We start from the raw sequence: 24,420 nt of genomic DNA on the forward strand, positions 1-24,420 counted from the left end.
TTGTTAATAAACTGCTAGCTATTCTGAAAACACAGTTGTGTGATCTATCTTTAGCACAGACTATTATTCTGTGTTTCCAGGTTTAAAGAGGTACTTTTCAGGTTTAAAAAAGTGATGATTTTCTACTTTATGAACAGAAGTCTATCATGACTCCATGGCTTTTCTAGGAAGAATCAGATTTGTACCCCTCTTCCTTGCACTGTTAACGTCAGCATTATCCTGTGGCCAAGCTGTGACCACCTGTCTATCATGGAGGAGAGGGTTTATTTCTTCCACTGTGGTTGCCATCCTCCAAGGTGTAAAAGTACAAAGTTTGCCATCGACCAAAGTAAACGTAATTTCTAGATGGACTCCAGCAATGTCAAAAATGAAAACATGAGAAAATACAGTGATTGTCTGATTTTAGGAGGGAAAGGACTTTAAAAACACAAAGCATAGAAATGAACCATGAAGTATGAAACTTCATTATATAACCTCGTTACATAAAACATAAAAATGTGGCTTTTATGGTTCCAACTAACTTACAACTCAAAGACAAGTGCCAATCTGGGACAAAATATTTGCAATATATATGTGAGAGGGCTAAGACCTTTAGTAAATCAAGGTCTGTATAAATCAAAACTATATATTTGTAAATAAAGATGATACTGAAATGCAGGAAAAAGAATAAAATATAGGGGAAATGTTTGACATTATTAGTAACCAAAGAAATGCAAGTTAAGCCCTGAGATGAAATTTTCCACCTATGAAATGTACTCTCCTCCTTCCTACACACCCACAGTATATTTTAAAATATATGTGTTCTGTGTTGGAGAGGGTGTGAGGAAAAAGACCCTCTCTTTAATCTCTGCCAGAATTATAAATAAGAACTGTCTTTCTGGAAGGTCATTTCAAAATATTGATTGACTTTATCACACAGAATTTATGCAGAGAAAATTATCCTTGATATGCTCAAAGATTTTTGTAAAGTATATTCAACTTAGAGCTATGTGCAGCACCCAGAAAATCAAACAGCAAGTGATTAAATAAGATGGCGTCTGATAAACCATCCAGTGACTCACTTCCCTTTTCACTTGGAATAAAGTCAAAGCAAGCCCATCCATGATGCATTGCCTGCCTCCCTCCTGCTCTCCTGCACCTCATCTTGTCTCTCTTTCTCCTTACTTCCCACTCTGGCCACACTGGCTTTAACCAGAGGACAGGCAGGTGGGTGGGGATCTATGCTAAGTCTGCACAAGAATAAAATGTACTTTGCTCTCCTTCGCCATTATCTTCCATGTGTATCTCTCCCTGGGGAACCAGCCAGAGTTATGGCTAGTTTGGGGCAAGATTCAAGATTTCTGGCTGTTAATACCATGTAAGTAGCGCCCTGACCTCATTCTTTCTAACATCTGGCTTCCAGTCTCATCCAGTTCGGAACATGCATAAGCCAACTGGATGCCTCCACATCTTGACCTTTCTTCTCCCCACAGCCTGCAACCCTAGATGACCATTAAGATTACCTGAAGAACATTGAAAAGTACCAAGCTGAGGCCCCACCTCCCAATGGTTTTGTCTTATTGGTCCAGGCACTGGAGGCAGTGGAGGTAGTTTAAATGTTAGCTAGGGCAGAAAGTCACTGCCGGACATGTGGCCCCATGGTGGGGCTGATAAGCAGCTCCTTCTGCTCAAGCTGGTTTGAGCTTTCTCTTCATTGGTTGCAAATAAGCTATTTGGTTAAATTTTGTTAAAGGACTCAGCACTGGGTCACTCGCCTATTTTTGCAGTGAAGTCCTTACTTTCTTTTGCTCTTCAAAATCTGGGTTTCAGCCACAAGGTCGATGGTGTTTTTGGTGTAAAGGCTGTAGAGCTGTAATGAGCCCGTGTCTCTTAAGAGTCAACACTGCTTCTTTGTAGTATTTATCATCCTCACCAGCTGCTGAGTTCTCTTCCCCTCCTGTGAGACTCCTAGAATTGGTTTACATTACTATTTCCTACCCCAGAACATGGATGATAAACCAAGTCAGATGAGGTTGGGGGCCACAGAAAATACCTCAAATGCAGGTCAAACTGAATCTGGCTTTGATCAGAAGTAAACAAGTCCTGTGCTTTGAAAATTTATGTAAATGCCTCAATGCTACACTAAATTTCAAAATTGAGGAAGACCAAAGTTAGGAAAAAGATCATCCCTGAGAACAAATTCCTTCTATGCAGCCCCCACCAAAAACATCTGATGAGTGCTAAGAAAAGGCAATAAAAATGACGCCAGTCGGTCCTCCGCCAGCTTTGAGTGGCAAGCAATAGATGCCACGTGTACCCCCAAAGCCTCATGGGATTCTCTATTTGGTCTCCTCAGGGGGCTGATGACAACCTGAGACCAGAGGAGGGAATCCATAGTATTTGAGGTCTCATGAGACCCCCAGGTCTCTCTGAGCTGACTCAGCCTCCCTGGGGATACCCTACACATAATGAGCACTTCTTCTTTGTTCTGGCACTTTCCGTGATCTTAGCATTTAGTTCAGGCACATTCCTGATCAGGGGGAAGACTGAAGAATCCAGGCTGATATTTGACAAAGGTCTAACTGAATGAAAAGTGTAACAATAGTACAAGAATGGGAAATCACAAACTTGGTAAATGGCATCCATATCCTTATATGTTTTTTTGACATGTGAAAGCCAACTCACTTACCAAAAAAAAAGGCTATCCAAGAAACAAACAAGATTATATTAAGTGACATCACAGAGTAACTTCTTGACAGAGAAGGTATCTCTCTGCAAATCCCTAGCTAGATGCCTTATGTTTAGGCTCATTTTGAGATGTCTGCCTTCCAAAGAGTTATTAACTGACACCACTCTGGGATCTTGGGGCTCTGGGCTATACATTTGATCTTTAGATGATTCCTGTCTTCAAACAGGAAGCTGAAAGTGCCATAATTAATAGTCAGATATTGAGCATTGCATTTTTAGGAAATAAAAGACAGTGAAATCTTGGAGTGATCTCTCTCTCTCTCTCATTCTCCCTCTCTTTATAAGAAGTCCATATTGCATTCTGTCTTATAAGCTCTATCTTCTAGTACGGGGGTTGGCCAACTTGCTCTGTAAAAGGCCACATAGTAAATACCTTTGGCTTTCAAGTCTCTGCCAAAACTCCTCAGCTCTGCCCTTGTAGCACAAAAGCAGCTACAGACAATACATAAACAAATGGGTGTGGGTGTGTTCCATTTGGCCCGTAGGCTGTAGTTTGTAGACCCCTGTCACAGCATGTCAGGAACCGACTACCAACCCTGAGCTCCGCTATTGCCAATAGCACTCGGACACCACAGTCTGGGCAACAAGCTGTGGGTGTGTGTTGAAAGTGCTGATGCTGCTGGGTTGGGCACACGTTAATCAGTCACAGGGAAAGGAAAAAACATCACGTCTCACGAGTCTTGAATTGGTGTACTCCTGAGTTCCAGAGGAAAGAAGGGAGTGAGGGAGGAGGAAGGGAGGGGGTTCGCACGGAGTGCTCCATGCACCTGCAACTATCAGATGTAATTTTAAGTCTCACAACACCAAAAAGAAGACCGCATTGTCCCTACTCTGCAGAGGAGGGAACTAAAGCTCAGTGTGTAGAGTGCTCAGGGCACAGAGAAAGGAAGGAGGGCTGGCACTCTTCTGAGGTCTATCTGTTCGGAGCCCTCACTGTGTTTTCCCCAATGTGGGCTCAATCTCCTGAATCATGAGATGATGACCTGAGCCAAAATCAAGAGTTAGATGCTTCACTGGCTGAGCCATCCAGGAGCCCCGCCTTCTCCCTTCCACCACCTGCATCCTACATCACAAAGCTTGGCCAGGACAAAGCTTGGGCGGGGGAGGGGAGAGGTGCGACTCAGGCAAGAAAGAACCATAATGGCCAGAGACTTGTCATATGATTCTGAACTCTGGCCAAGGTGGCTGCCCACCCCCGACAATGGGGGTGGGGTACTTTTTAGAATGATCTATACCGCAGCCTCGACACCAATCTGCCCCTTACTTTGCTGCCTCTAGAGGCTGGTCCCTATTACTGCAGGCCTCAACCTGGGTGCTGTGAGTTTTCAGGCCACTGCTTGAGCGTGGGGACATGGTCCTCCCACCCTGAAGGCCTCCTGTGCTGCTCTAGCCTGCCAGTTTCTTTGCAGGGCCTCAGAGAGCTGGGGCAGGGAGAGGTCCCGCAGTCCAATCAAGGCTGCTCCTTCTCCTTCCTGCCTCCTCCTCATTCTTCAGATCTCAAGTCCAAAGTCACCACCCCGATCCACCCAAGCCAGGCTGGTGCTTCTGATGGTCCTGCACTGTATTCTCAATGCCTTGAATGGTGTCTGGCACATGGCAGACGATAAATAAATGAGCGAGCTAGTGAGTGTGCAAACACCTGGCAAGCTCCGTTTCCAGCAAGGACGCTGTGCCTACTGCGCTCTCAGCACACAGTATTTCTGCCTCATCACGGAAAGCGTTCAGAGGAGTGGGGTTTCTGCCTCCCCCGGGGCTGCGTGGTAAGAGTCGCCCAGGAAAGCCTGAATACCCATTTCCTCAGCTCACCGGGGGCCTCTAGCAATTACACTGAGCAGCAGTACCGAATGAACACAGTCTAACCCAGAAACCCTGAAAATCCCCGAATCTGGTTAATCGAGCAATTTTTAGCAAGTCAAGCACTTTTTATGGCTGCCTCAGAGCCATCTGGGGAAGCGATTGCTCTCGCCTAAATTGCGAACTGTCTTCATTCCAGCCCTATGCTGCTGCTGCCCGGGAGACAGCCATTAGCTGAATGACAATCAAAATATTCTCGAAGCGTCAACACAACACATGTTAAGAAACAAAGCAAAAGTCTGCGGCCAGAAGCTTGTAGGCTTGCCTTTTAGATCAGAACTGCCAGGGGCCCTTTGCTTCCTTTTGGGAGGTGGATGAAAAGATAAAGCAGAACAATCCTCAAATGCACTTGCCAAAAAAAGGCCACTGCAAATGGTCCTAACCTGAGAAGAGCTTTTAAGATATAAATTGGTCAGGGGTCCCTGGGTGGCTCAGCCGGTGAAGCATCTAACTCTTTATTTCAGCTCAGGTCACAATCTCATGGTTTATAAGATCAAGCCCCACATCTTGGGATTCTCTCCCTTTCTCTCTGCCCTTGCTCAAAATAAATAAACATTTTTTTAAAAAGATATAAATTGGTCATTCTGAGCCCTAACCTCCATCTTTATGACTGACTTCACGTGTCCTCCTTCCAGCACACACTTCCTGACGCTTACACTGGGTGGACAAGACTGCCACCCATGATGTAGGGATTCTGCAGCAAAGGTGAGGTGTGATATGGGCATGTCATGTGTGAGTTTTGCAGGCTTTCCTCCACTGGCCCCCTTGTAACTGCCGGGGTGGGGGTGGGGATGCCCTACTGTTTGAATCTTGTGGCTTACAGGCAGAGGATGGTGTGCAGGACTGTGCAGGGTGGGTTTCAAAAGCTTAGCACACGCACAACCATCCACGTGCACATGTGCAGGCGTGCGTTTCCACAAACAGACACACATGAACTTGGTGTTTCCATTTTTAAATACACTTCCACCTTGGGGATAATTTCAGGTTTATAAAAATGTCGCAGAGACACTGCCAAGGTCGACATACAACCTTTACCCACCCAGCTTCCCATAATGTCCACGTCTTGTGTCACACAGTGCAGTTGTCAAAACTAAGTTAACATAGTGCTCGCTTCAGCAGCGCATAGACAGAAAAGAACAAAAACAAAAACCTAAGTTAACATGAATATGGAGTTGTTAACCAGACTACAGACTCTTGGGGTTTTCCCATGTTTTTAAACTAATGCCCTCTCTCTCCTCTTCAGAATCTGATCCAGGATACCACAATGCCTTTAGGCCATTTCCATTTGAAGACAGTGGATGCTAACATCCATCTCCAGTCCTAACAAAACAGGCTTTAGAAACAGAGAAAATGACTCTCAGGCCATTGAGACTCTGAGACCCCTCACTTCCACTTTCAGTTTACTTTTCTTTAGTAAAATTACTGAACCTGAGTCTTACTTTGCTAATGCATAAAATGGAGCTAGTAGCAAAGCTTAATCACGGGATTATTGTGAAAACTAACTCATTCTGGAAGAGTGCTTAGCTGAAGGCTAGGCATGCTCCCCACTCAGCAAGTATGAGCTACTGCAATCTGCCCTTATCAACGGGAAGAGCTACTGCATCCCAAGTTCAGATTTACCAATAAATGAGTGGTCCAGAGCTACTTTGAAGAGTGGACCCAAAATCTAAAAAAAAAAAAAAAAAAGGTGTAGTTTTTGTATATGACCAACCAAAAGGTTGGGTGTGGTTTCTGGGGCCAAGAATTACAGATCTGGATCTTAGCTTGTCTCCTTGGCTGTGTCTGGTGGTCAAATGACAGAGCTGGGACATCTGTACAGTGGTGACAGAAGAGGGCCACTCATAGGCAGCCAGCTGGCCTCATCCTGGTTCAGTGCAAGCAGCTAGGATGGGGTGAGGCCTGAGGAGCACAGCTGGGAGCTTTAGACGGGCCTTGTTCTAGAAGTCACACCAATCTTTCCCTCCATCAGCAAGGCCCCCTTCAGTGCTACAGACTCCAGTCCAGGAAGACGGAGAATGGAAATTAACATTTATTGAACGTGTCCTGCGTGGCAGGCCCTGCACATATATTATATACACAGTGTCTTTAATTTTTTTCATACACCTTTATCTATAAAGTATTTTCAGTACATACCACCTGCATATACATAAATAATAAATAAACTACTGAGATATCACCTTGCGCTGGTCAGAGTGGCTAAAATGAATAAATCAAGAGACTATAGATGCTGGCGAGGGTGTGGAGAGACGGGCACCCTCCTACACTGTTGCTGGGAATGTAAACTGGTGCAGCCACTCTGGAAAACAGTGTGGAGGTTCCTCAAAAAATGAACAATAGAACTCCCCTATGACCCAGCAATAGCACTGCTGGGGATTTACCCAAGGGATACTGAAGTGCTGATATACCCCCAATGTTCATAGTGGCGCTTTCTTTTTTTAAATTTTTTAATGTTTTTTGTTTATTTTTGAGAGACAGAGAGAGACAGTTCGAGTACATGTACCCCCAATATTCATAGTGGTACTTTCTTTTTTTTTAATTTTTTATGCTTTTTATTTATTTTTGAGAGACAGAGCGAGCAGGGGAGGGTCAGAGAGAGAGGGAGGTACAGAATCTGAAGCAGGCTCCAGGCTCTGAGCTAGCTGTCAGCACAGAGCCCGACGCAGGGCTTGAACCTATGAATTTTGAGCTCATGACCTGAACCAAAGTCAGATGCTTAACCAACTCAGCCACTCAAGTGCCCCATATAGTGGCACTTTCAACAATAGCCAAATCATGGAAAGAGCCTAAATGTCCATCAACTGATGAATGGACCAAGAAGATGTGGTTTATCTATACAAAGGAATACTATATGGCGATGAGAAAGAATGAAATCTGGCCATTCTTGCCAATGTGGATGGACCTCGAGGGTGTCATGCTAAGGGAAGTAAGTCAGGCAGAGAAGGACAGATACCATATGTTTTCACTCATAAGTGGAACAAGAGAAACTTAACAGAGGACCATGGGGGAGGGAGGGGGGAAAAAGAGTTGGGGAGAGGGAGGGAGGCAAACCATGAGAGACCCTTGAATACTGAGAACAAACTGAGGGCTGAAGGGGGAGGAAGAGAGGAGAAGGGGGTGATGGGCATGGAAGAGGGCACTTGTAGGGATGAGCCCTGGGTGTTATATGGAAGACAACTTGACAATAAACTATAAAAGAAAAAAAAAGAAAAAAATAAACTTAATATATGTATACCAGTGAACTAAGGTGTACATTATAGAATAGGCACAAAATGGGCACTTAAATTGATAATGTGTAGATGAAATAATCAATATCATGAACACTTAGTGGAACTATTAATGAAAGTAGATAGAAATCTTTACTTCAAAGAGAAGTAGGGTAGGGTGCTAAATATCCTTTGATATGTTGTGCAGCCCCGCACAACGAATAATTGTCCTGCCATCTATGCCAATAACTCCCTGAATGACTCATTCTTGGAATACCCCTTAATGCTCGAGGGAGTCTTCAAACTAGGTGAGCCCACAGACCAGAAACGGGGACCCGTGAGCAGGCCTTAGGGGGCCAGGGTGGTCCGAGACAGCTCTGATCTCACGACCCTTTGTAGCACCTTCGTTATATGTGGAAGCCCCTTTCTGAGGGTGTCCTCAGCTGGACTGCGCGCTCCGTGTCCACACAGGCCATGCTAAATTCGTCTTTGTAAAGTCTGGACCCATTGCGGTGCCTACCACATATAGGTGCTCAGTACAGGTTGGGCAGTTGATTTTAAAAGGTCAGAGAGCTGGTCTTTGATGGTGTGGTTCCTCCTCATGACGGAGGAAGACCAAAGGGCACCCGCTCTGGGGAGATGGGTGCTATAGAAACCCAGAGGCTTAGGGTAGTGTATCTCCGAGTGCTGTCTACTAATCACCCCATCAGGGCTAGCTTGGCACTCGGTAAGTGCGTATTCCCAGACCTCATCAGCCTGTCTAGCGATGGGGCTCAGATATATGCATTTGACTTATTTTTTCATAAGTTTCTTTTTTTATATACATAAAATGCTTTTTTTAAGTTTATTTTGAGACAGAGAGAGAGAATGTGTGTGTGTGCGAGAGAGAGATAGAGAGAAAGTGGGGGAAGGGCAGAGAGAGAGGGAGAGAGAGAGAGTCCCAAGCAGGCTCTGTGCTATCAGTGAGCTCATGAACCACAGGATCATGACCTGAGTGGAAATCAAGTCAGCCTTAACCAACTGAGCCACCCAGGCGCCCCCTCAGATATCTGCATTTTAAATAAGCTCTAGTCATTTGAGAACCACAATGAAATTAGGTCAGATGATCTGTGACTAGGGAATGGTTTTGTTGGTATTCTGATGATGAATTTTCTAGATGAGAAACCTGTACTTCATGAAACTCTTTTAAGGTATCTGGGTTTTTCTGTTAAGGTATGAAAACTAAATTAGAAATTGTATTTCTAGGTTCATTTTCCTCAACTTAAAAATAGCATTTCTTTTGAAAATGGCAATTGGGTTCAGATTACCGTTTGGCAGGAAAGAAGGATTAATGTAGCCCCTGAGACTGAAGTAAGAAAGCTCCAAAGAGCTAAAAACTGACATCGATTGAGCATCAAGTGTGAGCCGGGCACTGTGCTACCTACTCACACGTGCTACCCACTCACACGGATGGTTTATTTGCTTCTCACAACACAACCTCCTTAAGAAGGAAGTATGGGGGCACCTGTGTGGCTCAGTTGGTTACACATCTGACTTTGGCTCAGAGCATGATCTTGCAGTTCCATGAGTTCAAGCCCTGCATTGAGCTCTGTACTGACAGCTTAGAGCCTGAAGCCTGCTTCAGATTCTGTGTGTGTGTGTGTCTCTCTCTCTGCCCCTCCCCGCCTCGAAAATAAATAAAAAATAATTTTAAAAAAGAAAGGAAGAAAATATGGCTACCATAATCCTATTTCACAGACAGTAAAACCAAGGCTTTGAAACATTAAGTAATTGGCCATGTTTACATAGTAGTAAGTGACTGAACTGGGTGGGATTTGAACTCAGCCAATGAGACTTGCCAAACCTCAAGCCTGGAGCCCTTCCAGAAACTTCCATGTAGCCAAACCTGCCCCACAGAGGCATGCTCTACAGTTGACCCCATGAGAAGTCAGGGTCTTCCTTCTGCAGGCACTAAATCCTTTACACCTGTTCAACCAATTAGTGAGCTTTCCCTTGCGTCCGAGTCTGTGGGTGGGAGCGAGGCACGGGGATTGGAATGAAGTAGAAAGAATCTGTGAGTGTTCCCCCCAAAAAAGGAAATCTTTACACTTTGGATGCTTGGTTGGTTTTCAATCTGCGACTTTAGAATCTGTAAGGCTCTACTGCTTGAAAATAATTGGCTTTTAAAATTTAATTGGCAGTTCGAGTCACCCAAAACAAGGAGTTTTTAGATCATTTTCTCTAGCAAGACCAAAAAAAGACTAGTTCGGCAATCAAAAAAGACAGAGTTTTGTACTGACTTAGGTGGCTCATCAGAGAAACGCATTGATTACTTTAAGCACTGCAAACCTCAATATTTTCCACTGATTATCAAGAAATGCTGGGTGTTTCAGTTATAAACAACTAAGAGGGCTTGCATAATTTTAGATTTTACTCTGTACCTTTAATTGCATCTGCCACTTTGGGGTAAGTCCAGAAAGGAGACCATTGTCTAAAGGCCTGCAAACAACTCCCAGAAGTTTCTGACTGTGTTAGGAATGTTCTTACTGTGATTTTTAAAAAACATTTATTTATTTTGGGGAGGGCACAAGCAGGGGAGGGGAAGAGAGAGGGGGACAGAGGATCCCACGGGGCGCTGCGCCAACAGGCTTGACAGCGGCGAGCCCACTGTGGGGCTCAAACTCACGAACCGTGAGATCATGACCTGAGCTGGAGTCAGACACTCAACCGACGGAGCCACCCAGGTGCCCGTCTTATTATGATTTTCAAAAGTTGTCCAGCTTCATTTAATACGTATCCACACAATGGGACAGAGGGTAGCATGAGGGTGTCAGGTGGTCACCTACACTACTTGTCATAAATCATCCCTGAACCAACAGGCAGCTTCATCACCCTTGTGCAAGGAACCACGGGGGTTTCAAGATGAAAGAGGCACGCTCTCTGGGGCCTGGGTGCAGAGTTCCTACATGTTGGCGCCCTAATACAAGGCAAAGCTCAGCCACAGAGAGGCACACTCTGCTATGGGTGGGAGAGGGCAGAGAGAGAAGCCCTTACAAGGGAGAGAACACACGCCTCGTATGTGAGTGTGTACAGACACATGTGCACGTGGACGGAGCACTCCTCTGCCTATGAGGGGCAGTTACACTACCGACGAGAAGGAAAAGACGGCTTTGGAACCCCTACTGAACACCTCGCCTCCAACTGAACAGCGCCTAATGCAAACAGCAGGTTGTTTCCTCCAAGGCTCTGGGGACCTTAAAGACTCACAATCTGCCCATTCTCCTGACACATACCCCCTAAACCTCACGTTCAGACTACATCTGAGGTGGCATGCTGGAGTCTCCATCTGGCTTTCAACCTTTGCTAATTTTTTTTAAGTTTATCGATTAATTTTGAGAGAGAGCGAGAGAGCGTGCACGCACATGCAAGTAGAGGAGGGGCAGAGAGAGACTCCCAAGCAGGTTCTGCAACTATCAGTGTGAGGCCCAACACAGGGCTCGAACTCGCAAACCACGAGATCACAACCTGAGCCGAAGTCAAGAGTTGGCCGCTTAACTGACTAGCCACCCAGGCGCCCCTCAACCTTTGCTAATTTTAAGAGTCTGCAGTGTGAAAACTACAGACTCTGAAGAGAGACGGGCCTGGGTTCTGGTCTAGACTCTGTCAGTGAGGGCCGTGTGACCTTCCACAGCCCACGAGCGTCAGGTGCAGCACTGGTAAAATGGAGAGAACTGTTCCTTCCGCTGAAGACGGTCACAAGTATGAAACACAACACAACATAGAGCAGACACTAAACAAGCGTCCCCTTCCCTCCCCGTCTCCTCCAAGGCCTTTCTGTTATTCCAACCCAGCTTTAAAACTGTTGACTGGGGCTCTTCAGCGAAAACTAAATAAACACACTATTCTCTTTAGTGAATGTAAATGTTGTTTGGCTGATGTTGTTCTTTCCTTTTCCTTAACAGTTCTCTTTTTCCCGCCCCCTGCCCCCATTAACTGAAGCAGGGAAGGCAGGCTTGAACAGGCTTTACTCAATCCCAGCTGGCAGCTGGACCAAGGTCAGAATCCTAAGCTTAGATGTGTTTTGTTGATCAAACATCAGCGCCAGCCCTGGGGTCGGTGAGCTGACCAGGCCCTCCCCGCCCTCCCTTCAGCCCCACTGTAAGACACGACATGTTCACTAAGTCCGCCAACCCTGAAGTCTATCTGCACAACAAATTTTGTGTCTCCGAGAAAGTCACACTCAGTTTCTAGTCAGTGTATAAGACAAAGACCATCTATCACCAAAACTGCCCATTGAATCCCTTAAGACATCCATAAAGTCACCAATACAGGGGCTCCCAGGGAGTCCGACGCAGTCACCTCTTTCTCCTTCTGTGTACTAGAGCGTGGCTTCTTTGTTTGACCACCAGATAAAGAAATCTAGCTTGTGCTTAGGAGCCATGAGGCATGAAAAACATTACTGAATCTTTAAACACTAAAATCATAACCAGACGCCAGTAGAGATTTCAGCAAATTCATCAGTCTCCCACTCCATCCCCACCGGAACATATGCTCATGAAGAATCACTCACACAGTTCAAACAGATCATAACTTCTCCTTTCAGGGTTGTCTTTCTTCCAGTTTTTTATTTGTCTAATTTGTCAAACGTTTACACGATCAAATTATAAATCAAGGTTTATTTTGTATTGGCTCTTCCCATAAAAATTCATAATTGATTAACGGATTGATTTTTATTAGTGGACAGGATTATCAGGCAAAACTGGTGAGCTCAGTCCTGAGACTGTGAAATGGAAGACTTCCTTTGTGAGCAGGAAGGGACGCTCCATGTGGTTTTCAGCCCGGAATTTTGCGGCAGGCAGAGAACTCAGGAACTTCAGTTTTTATCCTCTCTCCAGAGTGAGCAGGGCGGCCCCAGGATGCCTTGAATTGAATTTGCCACAAGAACCTACAACACGCTGTGGTCTTTGCTCCAGGGGACTCGGGAAACCAAGATAAATAGGTCACTCTCCTAGCTCTCAAGGTGCTCACGATCTAATAGAGGAAAGCAGGTGAAGAGACAATAGATGTACTAAGTGCTATGGATATATCAAGACCCCCCTGGGTGCAATGCACGGGCTGGCTTCTTGGGAGAGGATGGCCAAGGCTTTATAGGAAAGGGTGAAGCAACGGGCTATGTGCTCCCCAGAGCAATGCAGAAGTGAGGTGGGCACCCAGGGAGAGAACGGAGCCTACATAATAAGTTTAACCAGAGGGAATTTTCACTTTCTTTAAAAACAAGTATTTAAATAAGTAAGCAGTAGTTCCTCTGTATGCTATTTAGTGGTTCTGAACAAGAGCTGAAGCAGAAAGCAAACTCCTATGCAGTCAATAACTAAAGCATTATAAAACAAGTCATTGTTCTTCCACCTTATCTGATAAACTGAAATCAAAGGATCGATTCACAGAAAAGCCTGTGCACCACATTGCCACATCACCACCTTTAATGAGGACTCCTTGAAGCTCCATTTTTTAATAACAATAAATTGAACTTATTTTAGGTCTGTTCCTTTTTTTCTCTTCCTTCCTTCCTTCCTTTCTTCCTTTCTTTCTTCCTTCCTTCCTTTCTTGAGAGAGGGCACAGGTGAGCATGGGGCAGAGAGAGAGGGAGAGAGAGAAGTGACGCTCACCTGAAGTGGAACTCAAGCTTACCCCATGCAGGGTTCAAACTCATCCCACAAGGGTTCTAACTCCTGAACTGTGATATCACGACCTGAATGAAAGTCAGATGCTTAACTGACTGAGCCACCCAGGGGCCCCATTTTAGATCTGTTTCTGAAGACTTTACCCCCTTCCATTATTAGATTCACATAACTAATATTATTCTTTCCACAGGACCAGAAAACACGAACCTATGAACTCAATGTCACAACACTTGCCATCTCTGAAAAAAACTCAAAGTGCAATTTCTCTGTGTGAGCTCACTTTATTTATGAAACGAATTCCCTTTTTTGAAATAATGGTAAACATCAAATAAAAATCTCTGGCTCATGGTATAGCTGCACCCCAATAGAGTAATTTGTACCTCTATCACTTTTATATCATAGAGCCCACTTGAAATGAGGTAGAAACTAGGCAGGGGAGTAGGCTATCAATCACAAATCATCATGAACTCACATGAACGGGCCACTTGTTTGGGTGGTCAATAACTCATTGACATTTGATGAGAGAAACAAAACTAGGCTGTACAATACTGTGCTGATTCAAAGAGTTTCATGCATGGATGAGTCCTGAAGAGATACACGTAGCTACTCCATATCTGGCATGTAAATTCAAAGAATAGGAATAGAAAGCATTTTGGTCTGTCACATTTGGAAAATGGAAATGAATGTGGTATATCTCCTTATGAATTAGGAGATAGCCTGATAAGTGGACACAGCAAAACAAATCAAGAAACAAACAAATATAGATGCCGAGGAAAACACAAATCCTGGCGTTCTTGTTTTAAATAGTGGTCCAGTTCCAATCCTCCCCACAAATCTCTGAACTTCAGGGTTTTTTCTTTTATAGTAGTTCGTTGTCAAATTGGTTTCCATACAACACCCAGTGCTTCCCCCTTACAAGTGGCCCCCTCCATGATCATCACCCCCTTCCCCCCCACTTCAGCCCTCGGTTTGTTTTCAGTATTCAGCCTCTCATTATTTGTGTGTCTCTCTCTCCCCAACTCTTTCCCCCTTCCCCTCCCTATGGTCCTCTGTTAGGTTTCTCCTGTTAGACTTATGAGTGCAAACATTTTTTTAAAAAGTCTGTTCAATGCTCAACACACCATTAGGTAGGTACTCAGTAAAGACTGGTTCTACTTCTCTGAAGGTTCATCCAGGACAAGGACTTGTCCAAGATCCCTGAGTTATTTCATGGTGGTTCCATGACGGGAGCCCAAGAATTCTAGCTCATGACTGGAACCTAGGGCTGTTCCCAGAACCTCACAAAAATCTTGGGAATTCTGCAGCTCAAGTCCGAACCATGTCCTCTTACATGGGTTCAAAGCAGGGCCCATCTGACTATCTCTTGTTAAATTCCTTTCATAAGCAATCATGAAAGGGATTTTGACATATGGTCTAGAAGTGTTTCTGTGTGTGTTGACTCAGGCATACTAGATACCATGGGGCATATCTGTGCCTCTTCTCTAGAAGCTAACTAGCAATAATCGCGCCTCGGATAAACCTCATTGGCTACGATACTGCCACTGCGCAAAGCTCTAGAAGCTAACTCACATCCAGAAGAGTGACTTCCAGGAGCCATTTTGGAACAATATGACTCTGGCTCCTGCATTATGAAGGGAGTCTCTGTGATGTGGCTGGGCCCATGACACATAAACTTAGAACCTGTGAGGCCACCATATTTGATTGACCATATGCAGAAGAGCAGAGGAAGCTAGGTAAAGAAAGAGATATGGGGGAGTGGGGAGGGCAGAGGAAAAAAGGGAGGGGGAAGAGAGAAGGGAAGAAAAGATGGATGGATGAAGAAGATGGGGCAGAGAGAAGACAGAGAAAGGATTTCAGTGACTCTCTGCTTTCCAGCTTTAATGTCCTCCACAAGTCCAGGCACATCTCTGTTTCTGATTCTGTGAGACACCCCTGCATCCTTATAATAACAACCCCTACCCCTTCTTCCTTGAGCTAGCTCAATCTGGTCTCTATTTCTTAGAACCCCAGGCTTCTAACAAATACATTTTCCTCAAAACATTCAGTGATGAGTCTGGTGTTATTTTATCCTTCAAATATGATTAGCTGCATGGGCAGAGGATGAATAAGAGAAGGGCACCCAGGTCCAGAAGAAAAAACATTAACTTATGAAAAACTATTTTTTCATTAAAAAAAAAATAAAATGCCTTTGGTCCCAAATGCCTATCAAAAGCAATGGAATCCAAGGCATTTTATGTTTTGATATGAGAAGATCGGCTTACAGGATCTCTTACCTAAGAGAATGGGCTCCCTGTCAGGAGGGGTCGTATCCATAGAGGAGCTGAGGACAAAGCAGGGCTGGAGGTGTTGGGCAGGTCCCTGCAGTCCTTTGCGCATCAGTGAGCGCAGGAGAAGCAACATGGCCATTTCAGCGGGGTTATACAACACCCTAGGACTCTCCCAGAATAACTTCTGTTGGATTGTAAAGTCCGGGATGGCTTTTTTTACCACTGTATCCCCACCGCTTAGCAGAGTACCTGGCACTGAGAATGTACTTAATCAACATTTATTGAATGGATGGATACACAGCAACCTCCCAAATATTCCCAAATGCAGTGGATCCTAGGAGCTCAGTTACAAGGGGTGTTCAATGGAGAAGGGGGGCCCGTTCAGTTTCCTAGATTATATGAATGCCTGGGCATTCAGCCGTTCGGGGAATATTATTCAGCACCCAGTCTACAGACCACGAGGTCTAGTGGCCCTGCTTTGGGCTGTGCCTGGTCCCATTCTGCAGCTCACACAGCAGCCACCTCCATTGGTGGTGAGAGGAGTTGGAAGCGGTTATTCATGCCTGGTGTGGTGACAGTACTTTAAAAACAGTTTGAAAGTTGAGGAGATGGACATAGTCTGACTTCTTAGGTAAAAGTCAGGATACTGTGCTCTATGTAGGAGTTCCTGGGGTACTTGGGAGCCCAGGCTGGACAAGTTCAAAGCAGCAAACAAATAAATGGGTTCCAGCATGCTGCTCTAATTGAAATGTGCAGGTGGCTTCCATGGCCTCCCCCAGACAGAATATTTCAGCAACGAAATCCAGGTCTCCAAAGCCACTGGTATCTGTTGTGAAAAAGACTGTTCTAATCAGATTTACTTTCTCTAGCCACTCCATGGTCTTCCCCAAAGACAACAGCTGAAGGAGACTTTTGAGATTTCCCATGTCTTGGGCATAAGATCTGCTCACGAGCCAGAATTCAAATGACAAAGGAGCAGCTAGCACCGCCAGAGTCTTGGGTGAGTCCCTCCCCGTGACTCTCTGGGGCTGATGGTATCTCGAATAAAAAATGTTGGAGTAAAACAACCTCTGCTTTTAAGATCCCAGGAAATGCTGAGATGGGTTGACCTGTAATTATTTCACCTCCTTACCCGGGGGCTTGAGCTAATAGTGGGCAGGAGAGGCTAAGACTGAGGCCTAAGCTGACAGCCAACATGTCAGATCAAGGCCACCACATCCACCTCTAGGGCACCCCAGACACACACACATGAGGGCGTCTTCGCCCTAAGTCCTCCTTTGAAAAAAAATCTTTAGATTAAAAGGTCCAGTGAGAATTCGGGGTACCCTCACAACTTCAACCATGTTGATATGTTTCCCCCCAGGTAGTGTACGATAACTTAAAAAGTCAATTCCAAAGATGCTTAAATTTGTCTAAATTTTTAATGAACACTAATAATACATGAACACAATTTTGATACTTAAAAATCCTAGCAAGACAGGAAAGACCAGAGTCCATTTTCTCCACCCTCTCTGAAATTCCTAGCCCCTTCTTTACGCGTTTACATAAGGTGTGTGCATCTATGTAGACTTTCTCTCACGTCAGTCCATACAGATCGACTTTACTGTTTAAGCTGCTGCATAATGTTCCATACTGTGAACATATATTTAACCATTTTCCTCTTTTCCTATTGAATTGTTCTCAATTTTTTATTATTACAAACAATGCTAAAAAAAACCTTTCTAATTCATGTTTATTTGTGCCGATGCTCTAGTTTCAATTGTAATGTTTTTTAAAAGCTTGTTTTCTGATATTTAGTGGCCTCACAATGCCAAACGAATAAGGACAGTTTATTCCAACTCAGTGGCTAATCTCTGTATATGCAGCACTATCAAGAATGGAAACAGGGGAGCGCCTGGGTGGCTCAGTCCATTAAGCGTCTGACCAGCTCAGGTCATGATCTCACGGTTTGTGAGTTGGAGTCCCGTGTCGAGCTGTGTGCGGACATCTCAGAGCCTGAAGCCTGCTTCAGATTCTTTGTGTGTCTCTCTCTCTCTGTCCCTCCCCACTCACACTCTGTCTCAAAAACAAATGCTAAAAAAAGATTTTTAAAAAAGAATGAAAAAAGGAACACACGCAAAACTACCAGCTTAGTGCACATAATACACACATGCATATAATTCAGTCTTTACTTAAGCATGTGTGCGTCTCTCCAAACCACTAGGAGGTTGGTGGCGTTCTGTGATGTGGTACAAGAGCTGTCTCTGGAATGTGTGTGCTCATGGCCTCCTATTCACTGCTGGGGCCAGATCTGTCCAGGATAAGGGAGAAGACATGAATGGAGATACAAGACCAGACTGACCAGATCAAAATCTCGCTTCCTACCCTGAGAACCTAGAAAAGAGTCCGTGCTTTTCCCAAGCCTCCTCCCCCTCCCCCCATCCCCACAAACAGCTGATGAGACATTGTGGAAACTTGGCAAGCGCTTCTGGAATCAATTTGGGCCTTTCAACCTCATTGCTATTTTTCCTCCTTCCTCATTTGGATTACAGGAAAGCTTTTTTTTTTTTTTTTTTTTTTTTGAGATTTTCTTTAAGGTAAATTTTTAAACACATTATATAGTCTTGAGGAAATTTAGTTACGACTGAATAACTCAGAATTAAACTATGCTGGATTTAATATTACAATGCCATGTTGATTTGTCATCATTTATATCTCTTGGAAATACTCTCTCCTGTAAAATGCTCTGTTAGAAGAAGCAAATATTTCAGCATTCCTAGTGCACCTGCTCACGTCTCACTTTCTAAAACAAAATGAAACTTCTCTGAATTTGCAATCTCTGCAAAGGATTTTTCTAAGGGGCGGGTGCTTTCCTAAGTAATTCTTAGTTTCTCTCTCTCTCTCTCTGACGGGTTACAAAAATGAACATACAACTAAATGGCCATTTCCATGGCAACCAGATGTTCTAAGGGCACTACTGAATTTGGACTTCTCTGAGCAGCTGAGAAGGGGAAAATTTCTGCCATGGAGACTATAAAAGCTGATATTGAAATACACAACAGGACACAAATTCACAGTATACTCAAAGCAGCATACGTCTAAGGAGGAAAACAACTTATTAAGTTTGAATGACACCACCAAGCCTGTCCATGCAGGGATTCATCAGTACCTAAGACTTATTTTGAAAATATGATGAAATAAAGTGTCAAAACCATGCGACCCGTAGCATTTTTTAGGTTTCTCCTAAAAGGGTTATAAATTTAGGTGGTAGTGTGTTGGTCACAACTCTCCATACTTTTTAACCTTTTTTTCAATCAAATACAGGCACAGAAAACACCGTAAAATCAATGTTTAGCTTAATGAGTTCTTATGAGGCAAACATCCTGATAACTTCCACCAAGTTAAAATAAATGGAACTTGTCAGCCACTTCCAGAAGCCTCTCCATGTGCCCCATCCCAATCCCAACACTGCTCCCTTCACTCAAAAGTAACCACAATCGTAGTTTCTGTATTATTAATCCCAAAGCCACTATAGTTATAAGATACTGTGATTCAGAATCTTGTGTTCATCATTAAAAGACTGTGTAGCTAATTAAAGTTTTGGAAGGGCTTATTTATACCTTTTTGTCCTACTGCTACCCACATTTCATAAATGCATTCACTAACTCATTTGTTAAAATATCTTCCCGCATTCAAAAAAAAAAAAAAAGTGAGGCGGAACACATGCCAACAAATCGTCTCCACTAGGCGGCGCTCCATGCTTTTATGTTCCCAGACAACTGGGAAGGGAGCCTTCGCTTCAGGAATCCGTGCATTTCTATGAATGAAGTCACGATGAACATGTGGTCAATCCACTGAATGACTTCTTTACCTTGTCATATATCACAAACAAGATTCCCTGTCTTAAATCCAATACCCCAAGCTCTCCAGAAGTCCTGGTGCATGGCAGGCTCGGCAAGAGTGAACCTATATTTCAACAACTACTTATCCACTAACAACCAAACTCCATGAAATTGAGGGAGGGGGCCAAGAACATTTGGAACAGACAAAAGGGCCCTGTGTCCAAGCACAAATGGTTTACAGCTGTGCTACCTTCTTCGTTGTAAGTCAAGTCACAAAACTTTCAGTGGCCACCACTATGACGGTAAAGTTTCTGAGCACCCCTGTGGGCTCTGAGGTGGCCAACTTTTTGCTTTCTGGATTCCACTTTTCAACCCTGATGCCCTGTACAGCTCACCAGAGGATCTAATTTATACTGCAAACGTACACAATCTACTATACCATCTACTTGTGTCCCAGTGTTTGTTTTTCGCTTTTATTTTTCAGTTAAAAAACCAATCTGAGTGCCTAGGCTATGAACATTTTAAATATCAAAGTCTGAGAGAATTGTCTTAGATTAAATTCGCTACTTCTGTGATTGACAGTTATTTACATTCCTCCAGTCTGACCATTCTTAGCAAAACGGGTAGGTTTAGACGCCAAGGTGTGGTAAGATAACAAGACGCCGTGGGTGCACCTGGGCCAATCCTAGTTCAAAATTGGCCTCAGATCCACCAAACGGCCAGCAACTGTGCCCAGGCGTCAAACAGCCACAAAGGTGCCAACTGGAATGTTTCCGTGTTTTGAGTGTCCACTGCAGTCTAAATTTTAACCAGAGATTTAGGAGAATAGTTTGATTAAAAGAAGTGTTATGGTGCATGTCATTTGACTCCTACTGTTTTTTATGCCTAAGATTGATTCCTTAAAATATGGACATACTAATTTGGAAAATTCAGTAGAGGTGAATAAATCTGGTTAAATAAAGCTGAGAATGGGCTACTTCCTACAGCTTTTTTTTTTTTTTTAAGGTGTTGGTATCGCCTCTCGGCAAACTGGTAGCTGTCAGTTCAGCTTCAGATTCAGTGAACAGTACAGAATAGTTTTTTGTTTTTTTTTTTAAAAAGGGCTTCCTTTCAACCAGACTGTATCAGGATCAGGAAATGAGTTTGGCAACTCTTTTTAACTTCTTAATGTTGCCTCTAGATCATGATCCCTCTGCCCTCCTGGAAAAAGTCTTGTTTGTTCCCTTGGTCCACCCTATCATCCTATCATCTCTGTCACCTACTGTTCTTCTGGTCACTTCTCCATTTCTACTGATGACTTCATTCCTTGGCTCCCAGTATCCATACCAAATCCCACCATTGTGCTGGATGACCTCAGTGTTTGTGTGCATGAGTCATCCAACCGTTATTCCCACAGTCCCTTGACAATTTCCTCTCCAAAAACCTTGATCTCTATCCATCCAGAAGAATTCCAAGTGGAGGTGAAGGATTTCCCAAGATGAAACACCCATGTAGGGTGCCACGGCATGTTGGAGAAGATCAGAACACCAAGCGGTAGGATGCCACCACCCAGCTGTGGTCTTCAGCCTCAGGCGGGCTCTCAACATTGTCCAGCAATCTTTGTACCTGCTCTTGTCAATTCTCTAGTGTCAGTGGCAGATACTTCCTTCCCAGAACAAGCCTATGCTTAGCTTATGTAGGAACTCAATATAAGCTATTGGTGTTTTGTTTGTTTATTTATACATAAAAAGCTAATACTAGTGCCTTGAATTCCATCATTTCATGACTCTCAGAGACCTTATGCCATCAATTTTCCTTCCACTCACCTGCAGGGTTCACCTCCTTCTCTATTGTCAACTTGCTCTTTCATCTCCAAATTTTGACTTCCTGTCTTTTAAAAAAAAAAAACAAGACTCCATCTAACCTTGACATGCTTCCCAGGTGTCCTTTCCTTTCCTTTTTTTCCACAACCCCACCACTCGGGCAGAGACGGTCTTCATTCAGTATTCCTCTCATTCACTTCCTCTCCACTCAGCTCCACATCCGACTGCTCTGACCAGCCTTTTCCTTCTGTCAGGGCCACCAGTGACCTTCCAGTGGGTCTATTCAATCCTATTATTTCCAGAAATCATGTTACCACCTGCCAGCCTTTAACCTTACGCATCACTCCCTCCTTCTTGCAAAGTCCTTCTTTCATCCTGCCCGCCACCTTCCTGCCTGCCCTGATTTCCAGGCCACCCTCATCCCTTAAATGTGAGTCATCAGGTTGACTTCACATCCTACATTCTCTGCCTGGATGGCTTCAACCATGCCCACAGCTGCAGTTATGATTACACGCAGGTCTTCAAAGTCCCTGCACGAGATCTCTTTCCTGAGTTCTACTCTGAAATGTCCCAGGCATCTCACATATATGTCCCAAAGGCATCATGATCTTAATGCATCCAAACTAAACTCATCACTATTCCCCCAAATATCTTCCCCTCCCTATGCTTCCTATACCGATGAGTAGCACCAACCACATATCCACTTATCTTTGCTAGACACCTGTCTAGCATCTGTATTTCTCCTTATTCAATCATTCCAACATCTGGCAATTTGACCCCAAACTATCACATCCAGCCTTCTTCACCATCTCCACAGCTATTCTCCTACTTTGGGCTCTCATTACTTCATCACCAGATCAGTGAATCCACCTCTTAGTGGTCTTCCTGTCTAGCCCCAGTCTCTCCCAATTCAAATTACTCTCTGTATTTCACTGGAATACTCTTTCAACAGTGCATACCCAATTAGATCACTCCCTGAGCACTTCCCATTGCCCAAAGGATAAAATCCAAACCCCTCACCTGCCAAAATTTGGTACACCTTTCCGTCATCTCTTACCAGTCCTCAGTCATACCATCCCCCCAACAAGGCGGAAAATGCTCGTGAAGTCATGCACTTTAGTGATTGATAGAAGAGTCTTAATGTCAGATAGACATGTGTTCAAATCTAGCCCTGCCACTTACTAATTTGTGACCATGGACAAGAGCACATGCTCCCCTCTTTTAGAACATGCACAGTCCATCTATTCCACAGAGCTGCCCTTGAATCCCTATAACCCAGTGGGCCACCAGTCCATACTCTGCAGATGAGTAAATGATGAGAATGAACGAATTCTCCCAGGGACAGGAAGTGCACTTCTTCCTAGAGCCAAATATTGCATCTTTACATCCAGCTGCAATAAAGTTCTTCAGATATGGCATCCAGAGCCTTAGAATCCTCCCACAATCACTCACATACGGTTTCTTGGCCTGTAATTCAAATGTTTCTAAGTTCTTCTTCACTTGAAAACTCCACCACTGACACTTGTATGTCAAGAACACATTTAAGTACATACTTGTTTACACCTCACGTGCATATGGTATAGCCGTACAGTGGACCTGTCCAGACTTTAGGTGGCGGTAAAACACGCACCATGTGCTGGTTTTTGTGTGACCTATGCTCACCCACTATGTCCTAAGTGGACCTGGGGGCTCTGTGGTCTCACCAAGGTCTCACTCTAAACTCCTCCCACACCTCAAGGTGTGAGAGCCACAGAGGGAGTCAGCCCAACCATAGCAGTCACACCAATCCAAAGGGCCAAAGGGGGTCAAAGTAGGCTTCATTGCCAAGAGTTCAGAATGTGGGAATAATAAGGTGGATACAGGAGCAGGTGGGGAGTCACCAAGGAAGATCCCCACCTCGTGAACCGTCTTGGAGTGAGGACAGCTGACCTTCATCAGCTGGGGTATAGGGTGTGGTGTGTTACTCTGCTTTGTAGGCCTAACAGAACAGATGGAAGAGTTTGACTTCAAGTTCTTCCCAGGGCTTATGGGCCTCTTGGAAAGTCCCGGATGTCCTGGATTAGCTGCCACAGCCCTGGGCCACTCTGAATGTCCACTTATCCTGCAGTGCAAATGAGAGAAGCCATCTGGGTCTCTGCTTCAGGACCAGCTCTCTAGGCCTCCCAGTTCAAGGCCCGTAACAAGCCCTCTTTTTATACCATTTCCCATCCCTACCTTCTCTAAGGGAAGGCAGGAAAAGGGAAACATCCTGACCTCACCGTGTGAGGCACTGAAAAGCAGTGGCTTGGGGCGCCTGGGTGGCTCAGTTGGTTAAGCCTCCAACTTCGGCTCAGGTCAGATCTCACGTTTGTGGGTTCGAGCCCCACGTCAGGCTCTGTGCTGACGGCTAACTCAGAGCCTGGAGCCTGCTTCCGGTTCTGTGTCTCCTTCTCTCTGCCCCTCCCCCTCTCATGCTCTGTCTCTCTCTGTATCAAAAATAAATAAAACATTGAAAAGCAGTGGCTTCAGCAATGACCCAAGCATCCCCTTAGCTCAGCTAACAGAAGAACAATGCAGCCAGAGGCCGTTATAGATTGCTGGCAACTGGGGTTGGAATCTGACCATTTATTCTATAAGTGTGATTTATACATCTCACTGGCTTCTGAATTAAGTGGACCCCAATTCACTAGGGCAAGCTGAAAGACGAGCAATCTTTTAATGCTGTGCCTATCTCTTTGCTCTCGACAAATCAAGACTCGGCAGCCACACAGTGGTTTTTCTTTCACTTCCTGTGGGAAAATTTCTGGGGAAATCTGGGTCATTGATAGTCTACCACTTGATTTACAGCAATGACCAATTTCTAACTTGGCTTTATCTGATCCGCTCTGAAAAATGTTTTCAGCCACTATGGGCAGTTCTGTTAAATTGTGCAGACCTGCAATCATTTTAAAAAATCACTCAACCATCAAAGATTTGATTTGGTCTGCTTAGTCTGGGCTGACCTCACTTCATTTTGCAAGACCTGGGCCTCTGCATCCCGGCCTAGCATGGCAGCTTCCCAGCTGTGCCTCACAGCGCCCTTCTGCAAGCACTTTCACACCTCTGAT

At 44.5% G+C, this 24,420-nt stretch overlaps 1 protein-coding gene and 1 pseudogene across 3 annotated transcripts in view; both read right to left on the bottom strand.

Moving 5' to 3' along the window:
* Positions 1 to 24,420, bottom strand: part of PALM2-AKAP2 (PALM2-AKAP2 fusion) — a 322,809-nt gene that overhangs the window by 265,932 nt on the left and 32,457 nt on the right. The window lies entirely within an intron of this gene.
* LOC115277111 lies at positions 14,800 to 14,997 on the bottom strand (annotated as a pseudogene).

Source organism: Suricata suricatta, chromosome 13 (assembly GCF_006229205.1).
Source record: "Suricata suricatta isolate VVHF042 chromosome 13, meerkat_22Aug2017_6uvM2_HiC, whole genome shotgun sequence".
In the NCBI taxonomy this organism is placed as follows: Eukaryota; Metazoa; Chordata; class Mammalia; order Carnivora; family Herpestidae; genus Suricata; species Suricata suricatta.